Genomic DNA, 9,905 nt, shown 5'->3' with positions numbered 1-9,905 from the left:
CCTTCAGAGAGGATGACAGAGTGCTGTGTCTGGAACATTCTCCCCACAACCCAAAAACTCTCATCCATAGCTAAGTTCATTTCAAAGGTTCTAGATAAATGGAGAGAGGTGTTGTCTCTGGGCCCTGGCCAAGCTTTCCCACAGCAAAGGAGCAGTGTCTTCAGGCATTTCAGTGGCTTTCCTATTAAGAGCACAAAGAGATTTTGCAAGATGGCTTACTGTTGACAAAATAAATGTGTGTTGAAACAAGACCAGGCCATGGTTTCTTAAAATGAGGGCAAAAATGTGAAACATGCAAAAAACCCGTGTAAATCATCCCTGGAAGCTGCAAACATTGAACTGACACTAACAAAGAGAGGGTCAACTAAAAGGAAGAGATGTTTGAGAAACATCTGGAAAAAAGTAGACAGAGACATTAAAGGCAAGGGGGAAGGAGAGGAGCCCACACAGAACGAATAACCAAGGCTAGAACAGAAAGAAGTTTGCCAGCATCAAACAGACCTGAAATAGGAATTTAAGATAAGGAGTATATTTTAGATTGTCAAGACACAGGCTGCTAATAAGTGAACTACAAATGCAGGATCCTGCATGTTGCTCAACTGTAGCAGAAATAATACCCATGGGGGGAAGGAAGACTGTGCCCGAGACTCTCTCTGTCTCTCCTGACTCCAGATGCTCCACTGAGCCCTGTGTCTTTCTCCTGTCTCATGGCTCACAGTTGTTTCCCAGAGCAATGTTTGCACCTAGGACTTCTGGGATGCAGCTGCTCTCCACAGGAGAGTTAGGAATGAACAGGGGCCTGGAGCTCTGACTCTTGGCAACACCAAAAAATGAGGTTTCAAATTCTGCAGCCAGCTGGCCAGCCGAGTCTCTGGAGTTGCCCCTTCCCTATTCCGTCTGAGGCTTGGCTTTTTCTTCCGTCCATGAGTCCCCCACTAGGCACTCAACAAACACCCCCTTCCCTCTGATTTCTGGGGAGAAAACTAAGCCTTCCTTCATTGACTCCCTCCACACTGTAAATGCCCATGGAAATGGCCAAGAAAGTATAAACTCAGAGAAGCATCCAGTCCTGTCCCTGGGTAGACCCTTGCCTCTGGCCTCTTTTACACCAGACATTTGGTCCATTCCCCCTTCCTCAGATTTCCCAAGATCACAGCCAAGCCAGGTCCAAAGTCAGTTAATGGTTCACCCTGCCTGGCTCCTGGGAATGCTGGGCTGGGGTCTCTGCTCCCACACTGAGCCATTCATTAGCAGCTCTGAAGAGTTCTGCTGCCGCTGAGGGGTTGCAGGCTCCCAGATGACCCCATGTAAGGTGCATGAGGTTTCCCGCTATAGATTAGCCACAAGGTCAGTGCATTCCTACTAAATCTTGCCACTACAGAAAACCCCTGGGGATTGCCTGCCCTGCCAGACTCCTGCTCTGCCCCACAGAAGGGCCACAATTAACAAAAGGAAGCAGCTAACTGACTAGTTAATTCAGCAGGTGTGTATTGAGCACCTATTGTGTGCCAAGCCCATCCTAGACTCAGGACATGACCATGTGGAGCCTGTCCCACATGGAGCAGATGTTCCAGAAGAGCAAGATCAGTAAACACAGGGATCAAGAGTGTACAGTGTTTAGGAACCCGGCAATGGGGGAGGCACCTCTGACAGGTGCCACTGCAGTTCATCCCTAAGTGACAGAGAGACAAACCAGAGAGACAAAGCAGGTGCACCAAGTACAGAGGGCCCAGGCCCAGCTGAGGGGTGTGAAGATACCCAGGGATGATGACACAGATGGTGGGGAGGAGTACAGGGGGTTGAGGTTGGCAGGACCCTGTGGACCCTGAGGAAGAGTGGGGTGCACAGGTGTTGGAGCATTCTAAGTGAGGAGTGGGCTAATCTGCTGGATGTTTTGATAGGTTCCATTATGTGCTGGGTGGAGAATAGACAATGTGGAGGGACAGAGGTAGATGTGGGGAGAAGTTGAAAAAGGATAGATGTTGGAGGCAGAACCGACAAGGGAGAGTGAAGAAAATAGGGATCCAAAAACAGCTTTTCAGTTTGGGGCCATTTTCTGAAATGGGAAGAACAGAAGAGGAACAGACTTGGGGGTAGGGGGTTGATTCGGAGATCTGTTTTGGCCAGTGATGGACTGAACTGTGTCCCCCTGAAGTTTGCAAGTTGAAACCCTAAGCTCCGTGGGAGGGTGTTTAGAGATGGGGTCTTTGGGTGGTAATCAGGGTTAGATGAGGTCACAAGTGCGGGGCCTCATGCTGGGATTGGTGTCTGACAAGAAGGGACTAGAGTGCTCTCTAACCTCCCAACGAGGACACATCGAGAAGGTGGCTGTCTGCAAAGCAGGATGAGGAGCCTCACCAGGAGCCAAATCTGTTAGTACCTTGATCTTGGACTTCCAGCCTCCAGAACTGTGAGGAATCAATGTCTGTGGTTGAAGCCCCCAGCCTGGGGTAGCTTGTTAGAGCAGCGCAGGGAGACTAAGGCAGCGGGTTACATTCCAGATGCCTCCTCAGCCTAGGTGTGTCTGTATGAGTACGACATTACTGTCCCTTGTGTGAGCCCACCCTTGGCAACCACAGAGCCTGCACACCTCGGGAGAGGCTTGATTTTATATGTGCCATTGGCTGTCAGACTTTAAATGTCATCCTTGGTTCAGAACCATGGTCACCCACGGGGCCCATGCAGACCCTTCCATGCCCCCCAGAAGATGACACAGAGAGTGTACCTCATGACCACACGCTGCATTAATTTCCATGCTCATCTCTGCAACATAAAGGCTCAGCACAGTCTGTGTGGGCACTGAGGCATGGGGGGGGACCCAGGTAAAGACCACTGAGCACATTTGGTGATTCACACCCACACCCACTGCCTTTTGCATTTTGAGATAATGCTAGATGTATAGAAAAGTTGCAAAACCAGTGCAGATAGTTCCTGTATATCCTTTATACCCTTCACCCAGCCCCCCCTCATATTACCATCTCCCACAGTCAGAGCACGTTTACCCAGAGGAGTGATCACTGCCATAGTCATAGGGAGTGGACTGCAGACTTTATCTGGATTTGACCGGCACCCCACTAGTGATCTTGGTGTCTGGGGCCCCAGGCTGCATTTAGTTGTCACAACTCCTTAGTCTCCTGCAGTCTGGGTCCGTTCCTCAGCCTTCCTTGCCTTTCATGATGCATTTGAAGGATCCTGGTCCTTTACTCTGGAATGTCCCTCTGTTTGGGTCTGTCTGATTCTCCCATGATTGGTTTGAAGTGATACATTTTCAGCAAATCTGTGTCAAGAGCACAGAAGTGAAGTGTCCCTCAGGTGTAGCCTATCAGAGGGTGCTTCATGTCGATGTCTTCCATCCGTGATGTTAACCTTGATCGTGTGACTACTGGCGCCAGCCTGGATGCTCCACTGTAAACTTACTATTGTCCTCTTTGTACTTACTAAATATTTTAGAGGCAATTCCCTGAGTCTGCATCAGCTTTCACCCCCTAATGTTAATATCCACCAGCAGGTCCTGCCTGCAACAATTATTACTGAGGCATTCTAGTGATGATCTCCCTTTCCCCTCGGTTCTTCTACATTTATCAATGGGAATTTTTCTGTAAGGAAAAAGTTAATGCACTTTCAACATCAATAATTAAGCCAGACTCCTCGCAATAGAGCCAGGGACAGGAGGAAGAGCAAAGCTTGCAAGGACAAAGGGTGGCCCGAGTCACTTTTTAACTGAGCTCTTCTCCCTGCTTACAGTCTGACCCTTTGCTGCTCTCATCTGTCCCCATCCCCCTTCCAGGCTGTGACTGATCTCTGAGGCTGCGCTATCAGCGGTCCCTGCTTGGACCTTGCCTGTGCTTCAGGGGGCCTCTCCACAGAGCAGGACCTGCTTCCTTCTCTCCTCCGTGAGGAAACCTCCCTCTCACAGCCTTTCTCTTACAGCCAAGAATTTTGTCAGTGACCCTCTTCTTCCATTCAAACAAACACAACACACATGCATATACATATGCACACACATGCACACATACACACATGCACAGGCACTGTGCACTCACATATATGGCACGGTGATACACACATGTATGTGCATACACGTGCATGCACACATGCACATGTACACATACATGCATGCATATCTGCACATCCTCATGCAAACATGCCCACGTGTGCAATGCACACACATACCTACATGTATGTTCTGACTACACATGTCAGATCATTGTTTTTAAAATCAAACAAGACAATAACATAGCTTAGGCTTTTGAATAGCCCAGTTAGCCCTTACTTGAATCCAACTTGAAGGACCGCTACTATTAGTACCCCCCCCTTTAGAAGATGAAGGGCTGCAACACCAGGAGTCCAAGGTCACACACCCATTGAGCAACAACAGTCGGCGCCTAGTTGGGGCCTTTGGACTCAAAGCCTGTGTCTTCAACCCCATCCCTGTGTGCTGATTCACTCTGGACTGGTCCACATCTGCGTCTCCAGTGCCCAAGGCCAGATCAGTGCCTGCTTCCTTCCCCCCGATACTCTGCTTCCATCCGGAAAGGTGGTCAGCTTCATGCCTTCACCCACAATAACTGCGACGGCCAGTTCGTACAGCATCACTGAGTGGCATTCACATCTGGTTTGTCAGCCTGATGGAACTTTAAAAATCGCAGTGTTGTTTTAATGTGTGTTAAACTTGTATAAATTTGCATTGAATATCAAAGTCTTACATTTCTCAGCAATTGAGACAGCTGCTTTTTTTTTAAAGATTAATTTATTCATTTTAGAGAGAAGGAGTGCACGCAGGCAGGGAGAGGGGCAAAGGGAGAGAGAGAAGCAGAAAAGCAGACTCCCCACTGAGTGTGGAGCCCCATGTAGGGCTCAATTTGGGCTCATGACCTGAGCTGAAAGCTAGAGTCAGACGTTTAACCTACCTACTGAGCAACCAGGTGCCCCATGAGAGACAGCTGCTCTTGTCTTTGCATGAAAGACTCGCTGACCCCCGGCTGATACCCTGCTTCTGCCCGTCCTTACGGTGAGCCTGGGAGACTGGCTCCACACTCCATTCCTTATCTGCACATATAGAAAACACAGTACTCACCTCGAAACCTTGTTCAGAAAACACAAATTAATCCATTAAGAAGGCTGGCATCTTCAAATAGTGGAAGCTGGCTACTAGTATTACCCTTTATTTTCAGGGGGTGTTTTTCTTTTCTCTTACTGGCTTGTAAAAACTCTTCACATTCTTAGGGTATTACCTTTGTGATATAAATATTTAGTTCTGGTTGTTTGTTTATTCACTTTCTTTGCGGTGTTTAATCCTAAACTTCATCTAAAATTTTATTAGTCAAATGTAGGGATGTTTTCTTTTCTGGTTTCTCACTATAGTGTTGTGCTTATAAAGGCCTGCCCTGTTTTATCTTTATTAAACATCACCTAACCTTTTTCCTTAGTATGGTATTTTAACGGCCTTATTTATTTTTACACTTAAATAATGTACCTGGAATTCACTTTGATGTAAGGTATCCATCTCTAATTCTCTTGCAAATGATAAGCCTGACGACCTAACTGCACTTTTAATTTATTCTCACCCCACCATTTTAAAAGATGACTTTCTATCACATGATGTTTCCCAGACATTTGAATCGTTTCGTGGGTTTGCTCTTCTACTAGAGATGCGTGGTGGCTTTATATTGTGACTTCTGGATGGATGAGTCCCACCTCATTACCGTGGGACCATCCGTGGGGTGGGGGAGGCAGCAAGTGCGTGCTCATACCGGAGTTCAGTCTCAGGGCAGTGCTGGGAGGGCTCTCCGTGTGCAGCCGATGCCTGTCATCTCCGCGGACCCAGCAAGCGTTCCATACCACTTTCCTGATATGCAAGGTGGGCGAGAACTCCCTCTTTCATTTCCTAGGGCGAGGGGGGGCGAGCATCGTTGAGAGGATCAAGCAGGATGAGCCAATTCCAGTCAGTTCCTGCAGGGGTTTTAGGGGCTGCATTTGGAGTGTGTTACAGACTGAATTGTATCCCTCAAAGTGAGCAAATATTTGAACAGGCATTTCATCAAAGAAGATACAAAGATGGCAAATTAATACATGAAAATGCTTGAAATCAGGTAGCTCTGGTTCTCAGAGTTGTTTTGACTAATCTAGTTCTTCTGCACTTCCCTATGAATGTTAAGGCCAAGAAGTCGATTTCTACGAAAAAGCCCAATGGCAATTTGATTGAGATTCCATCGAATCTATAGATCAATTTGGGCACAATTGACATCACAGCGATGTTTCATCGTCCAGCCAATGAACAAAGAATATCTATTTATTTAGGTCTCCTTTGATTTCTCCAAAAAAGTTTTGTAGTTTTCAGCCTATAGGTCTCATAGATTTATCCCTAGGTTGTCGATTTTTTTGTTCTACAATAAATGGTGTTGATTTTTTAATTTCAATTTCTGACCATTACCAGGATAGAGAAATTGATTTTTTATTATGTTATGTTAATCACCATACAGTACATCATTAGTTTTTTGATGTAGTGTTCCATGATTCATTATTTGTGTATAACACCCAGTGCTCCATGCAGAATGTGCCCTCTTTAATACCCATCACTAGACTAACCCATCCTCCCACCCCCCTCCCCACTAGAACCCTCAGTTTGTTTTTCAGAGTCCATCACCTCTCATGGTTTAACTCCCCCTCCGATTTCCACCCCCTTCATTCTTCCCCTCTTGTTATCTTCTTCTTCTTTTCTTCTTCTTCTCCTTCTCCCCCTCCTTCTTCTTCTTTTTAACATATAATGTGTTATTTCTTTCAGGGGTACAGATCTGTGATTCAACAGTCTTGCACAATTCACAGCACTCACCATGGCACATTCCCTCCCCAATGTCTATCACCCAGCCACCCAATGTCTATCCCTCCCACCCCACACCACTCCAGCAACCCTCAGTTTGTTCCTTGAGATTAAGAATTCCTCATATCAGTGAGGTCATGTGACACATGTCTTTCTCTGATTGAATTATTTCGCTCAGCATAACACTCTCCAAGTCCATCCACATCATTGCAAATGGCAAGATCTCATTCCTTTTGATGGCTGCATAATATTCCATTGTGTATACATACCACATCTTCTTTATCCATTCATCTGTCGATGGACATCTTGGTTCTTTCCAAAGTTTGCCTATTGTGGACATTGCTGCTATAAACATTGGGGTGCACATACCCCTTCAGATCCCTACATTTGTACCTTTGGGGTAAATACCCAGTAGTGCAATTGCTGGATCATATGGTAGCACTACTTTCACTTTTTGAAGAACCTCCATACTGTTTTCCAGAGTGGCTGCACCAGCTTGCATTCCCATCAACAGTGTAGGAGGATTCCCATTTCTCCACATCCCAGCCAACATCTGTCGTTTCCTGACTTGTTAATTTTAGCCATTCTGACTGGTGTGAGGTGGTATCTCATTGAGGTTTTGATTTGGATTTCCCTGATGCCGAGGGATGTTGAGCACTTTTTCATGTGTCTGTTGGCCATTTGGATGTCTTCTTTGGAAAAATGTCTGTTCATGTCTTCTGCCTATTTCTTTTTTTTTTTTTTATTTGACAGAGAGAGACAGTGAGAGCAGGAACACAAGCAGGGGGAGTGGGAGAGGGAGAAGCAGGCTTCCCGCTGAGCAGGGAGCCCGATGTGGGACTCGATCCCAGGACCCTGGGATCATGACCTGAGCCAAAGGCAGACGCTTAATGACTGAGCCACCCAGGCACCCTTCTGCCCATTTCTTGATTGGATCATTTTTCTTGGGTGTTGACTTTGATAAGGTCTTTATAGATTTTGGATACTAGCCCTTTATCTGATATGTCATTTGCATATATCTTCTCCCATTCTGTCAGTTGTCTTTCAGTTTTGTTGACTATTTCTTTTGCTGTGCAAAAGCTTTTTATCTTGATGAGGTCCCAATAGTTCATTTTTGCCCTTGCTTCCCTTGCCTTTGGTGAAGTTTCTAGGAAGAAGTTGCTGTAGCTGAAGTCGAAGAGGTTGCTGCCTCTGTTCTCCTTTAGGATTTTGATGGACTCCTTTCTCACGTTTAGGTCTTTCAACCATTTTGAGTCTATTTCTGTGTGTGGTGTAAGGAAATGGTCCAGTTTCATTCTTCTGCATGTGGCTGTCCAATTTTCCCAACGCCATTTGTTGAAGAGACTGTCTTTTTGCCATTGGACATTCTTTCCTGCTTTGTCAAAAATGAGTTGACCATAGCGTTTGAGGGTCCATTTCTGGGCTCTCTCTTCTGTTCCATTGATCTATGTGTCTGTTTTTGTGCCGGTCCCATACTGTCTTGATGATGACAGATTTGTAATAGAGCTGGAAGTCCAGAATTGTGATGCCACCGGCTTTGCTTTTCTTTTTCAACATTCCTCTGGCTATCTGGGGTCTTTCTGGATCCATATAAATTTTAGGATTGTTTGTTCCATTTCTTCAAAAAAACTGGATGGTATTTTGATGGGGATTGCACTGAATGTGTAAATTGCTCCAGGTAGCATTAATATCTTCACAATATTTGTTCTTCCAATCCATAAGCATGGAAGGTTTTTCCATTTCTTTGTGTCTTCCTCAATTTCTTTCATGAGTATTTTCTAGTTTTCTGAGTACAGATTCTTTGCCTATTTGGTTAGATTTATTCCTAGGTATCTTATGGTTTTGGGTGCAACTGTAAATGGGATCGACTCCTTAATTTCTCTTTCTTCTCTCTTGTTGCTGGTGTATAGAAAGGTCACTGATTTCTGCGCATTGATTTTATATCCTGCTATTTTACTGAATTCCTGTGTGAGTTCTAGCAGTTTTGGGGTGGAGTCTTTTGGGTTTCCACATAAAGTGTCATATCATCTGCAAAGAGTGAGAGTTTGAATTCTTCTTTGCCGATTTGGATGCCTTTGATTTTTTTTGTTGTTGTTGTCTGATTGTTGTGGCTAGGACTTCTAATACTATGTAGAATAACAGTGGTGATAGTGCACATCCCTGCCGTGTTCCTGACCTTAGGACCGCTCACTTTTTCCCAATTGAGAATGATATTTGCTGTGGGATTTTCATAGATGGCTTTTATGATATTGAGGTATGTGCCCTCTATCCCTACACTCTGAAGAGTTTTGATCAAGAAAGGAAGCTATACTTTGTCAAATGCTTTTTCTGCATCTATTGAGAGGATCATATGATTCTTGTTCTTTCTTTTATTAATGTATTGTATCACATTGATTGATTTGTGGATGTTGAACCAAACATGCAGCCCAGGAATAAATCCCACTTGGTCATGGTGAATAATCCTTTTAATGTACTGTTGGATCCTATTGGCTAGTATTTTCCTGAGAATTTTTGCGTCCATGTTCATCAAGGATATTGGTCTGTAATTCTCCTTTTTGATGGGATCTTTGTCTGGTTTGGGGATCAAGGTAATGGCAGCCTCACAAAACGAGTTTGGAAGCTTTTCTTCCATTTCTATTTTTTGGAACAGTTTCAGAAGAATAGGTATTAATTCTTCTTTAAATGTTTGGTAGAATTCCCTTGGGAAGCCATCTGGCCCTGGGCTTTTGTTTGTTGGGAGATTTTTGATGACTGCTTCAATTTCCTTAGTGCTTATAGGTTTGTTCAGGTTTTCTATTTCTTCCTGGTTCAGTTTCGGTAGTTGATACATCTCTAGGAATGCACCCATTTCTTCCAGATTATCGAATTTGCTGGCATAGAGTTGCTCATAATATGTTCTTATAATTGTTTGTATTTCTTTGGTGTTGGTTGTGATCTCTCCTCTTTCATTCATGATTTTATTTATTTGGGTCATTTCTCTTTTCTTTTTGATAAGTCTGTCCAGGGGTTTCTCAATCTTATTAATTCTTTCAAAGAACCATCTCCTAGTTTCGTTGACCTGTTCTACTGTTCTTTTGGTTTCTAG

The sequence above is a fragment of the Zalophus californianus genome, chromosome 1 (assembly GCF_009762305.2).
Source record: "Zalophus californianus isolate mZalCal1 chromosome 1, mZalCal1.pri.v2, whole genome shotgun sequence".
NCBI lineage: Eukaryota > Metazoa > Chordata > Mammalia > Carnivora > Otariidae > Zalophus > Zalophus californianus.
This window is presented reverse-complemented; position numbering follows the sequence as displayed.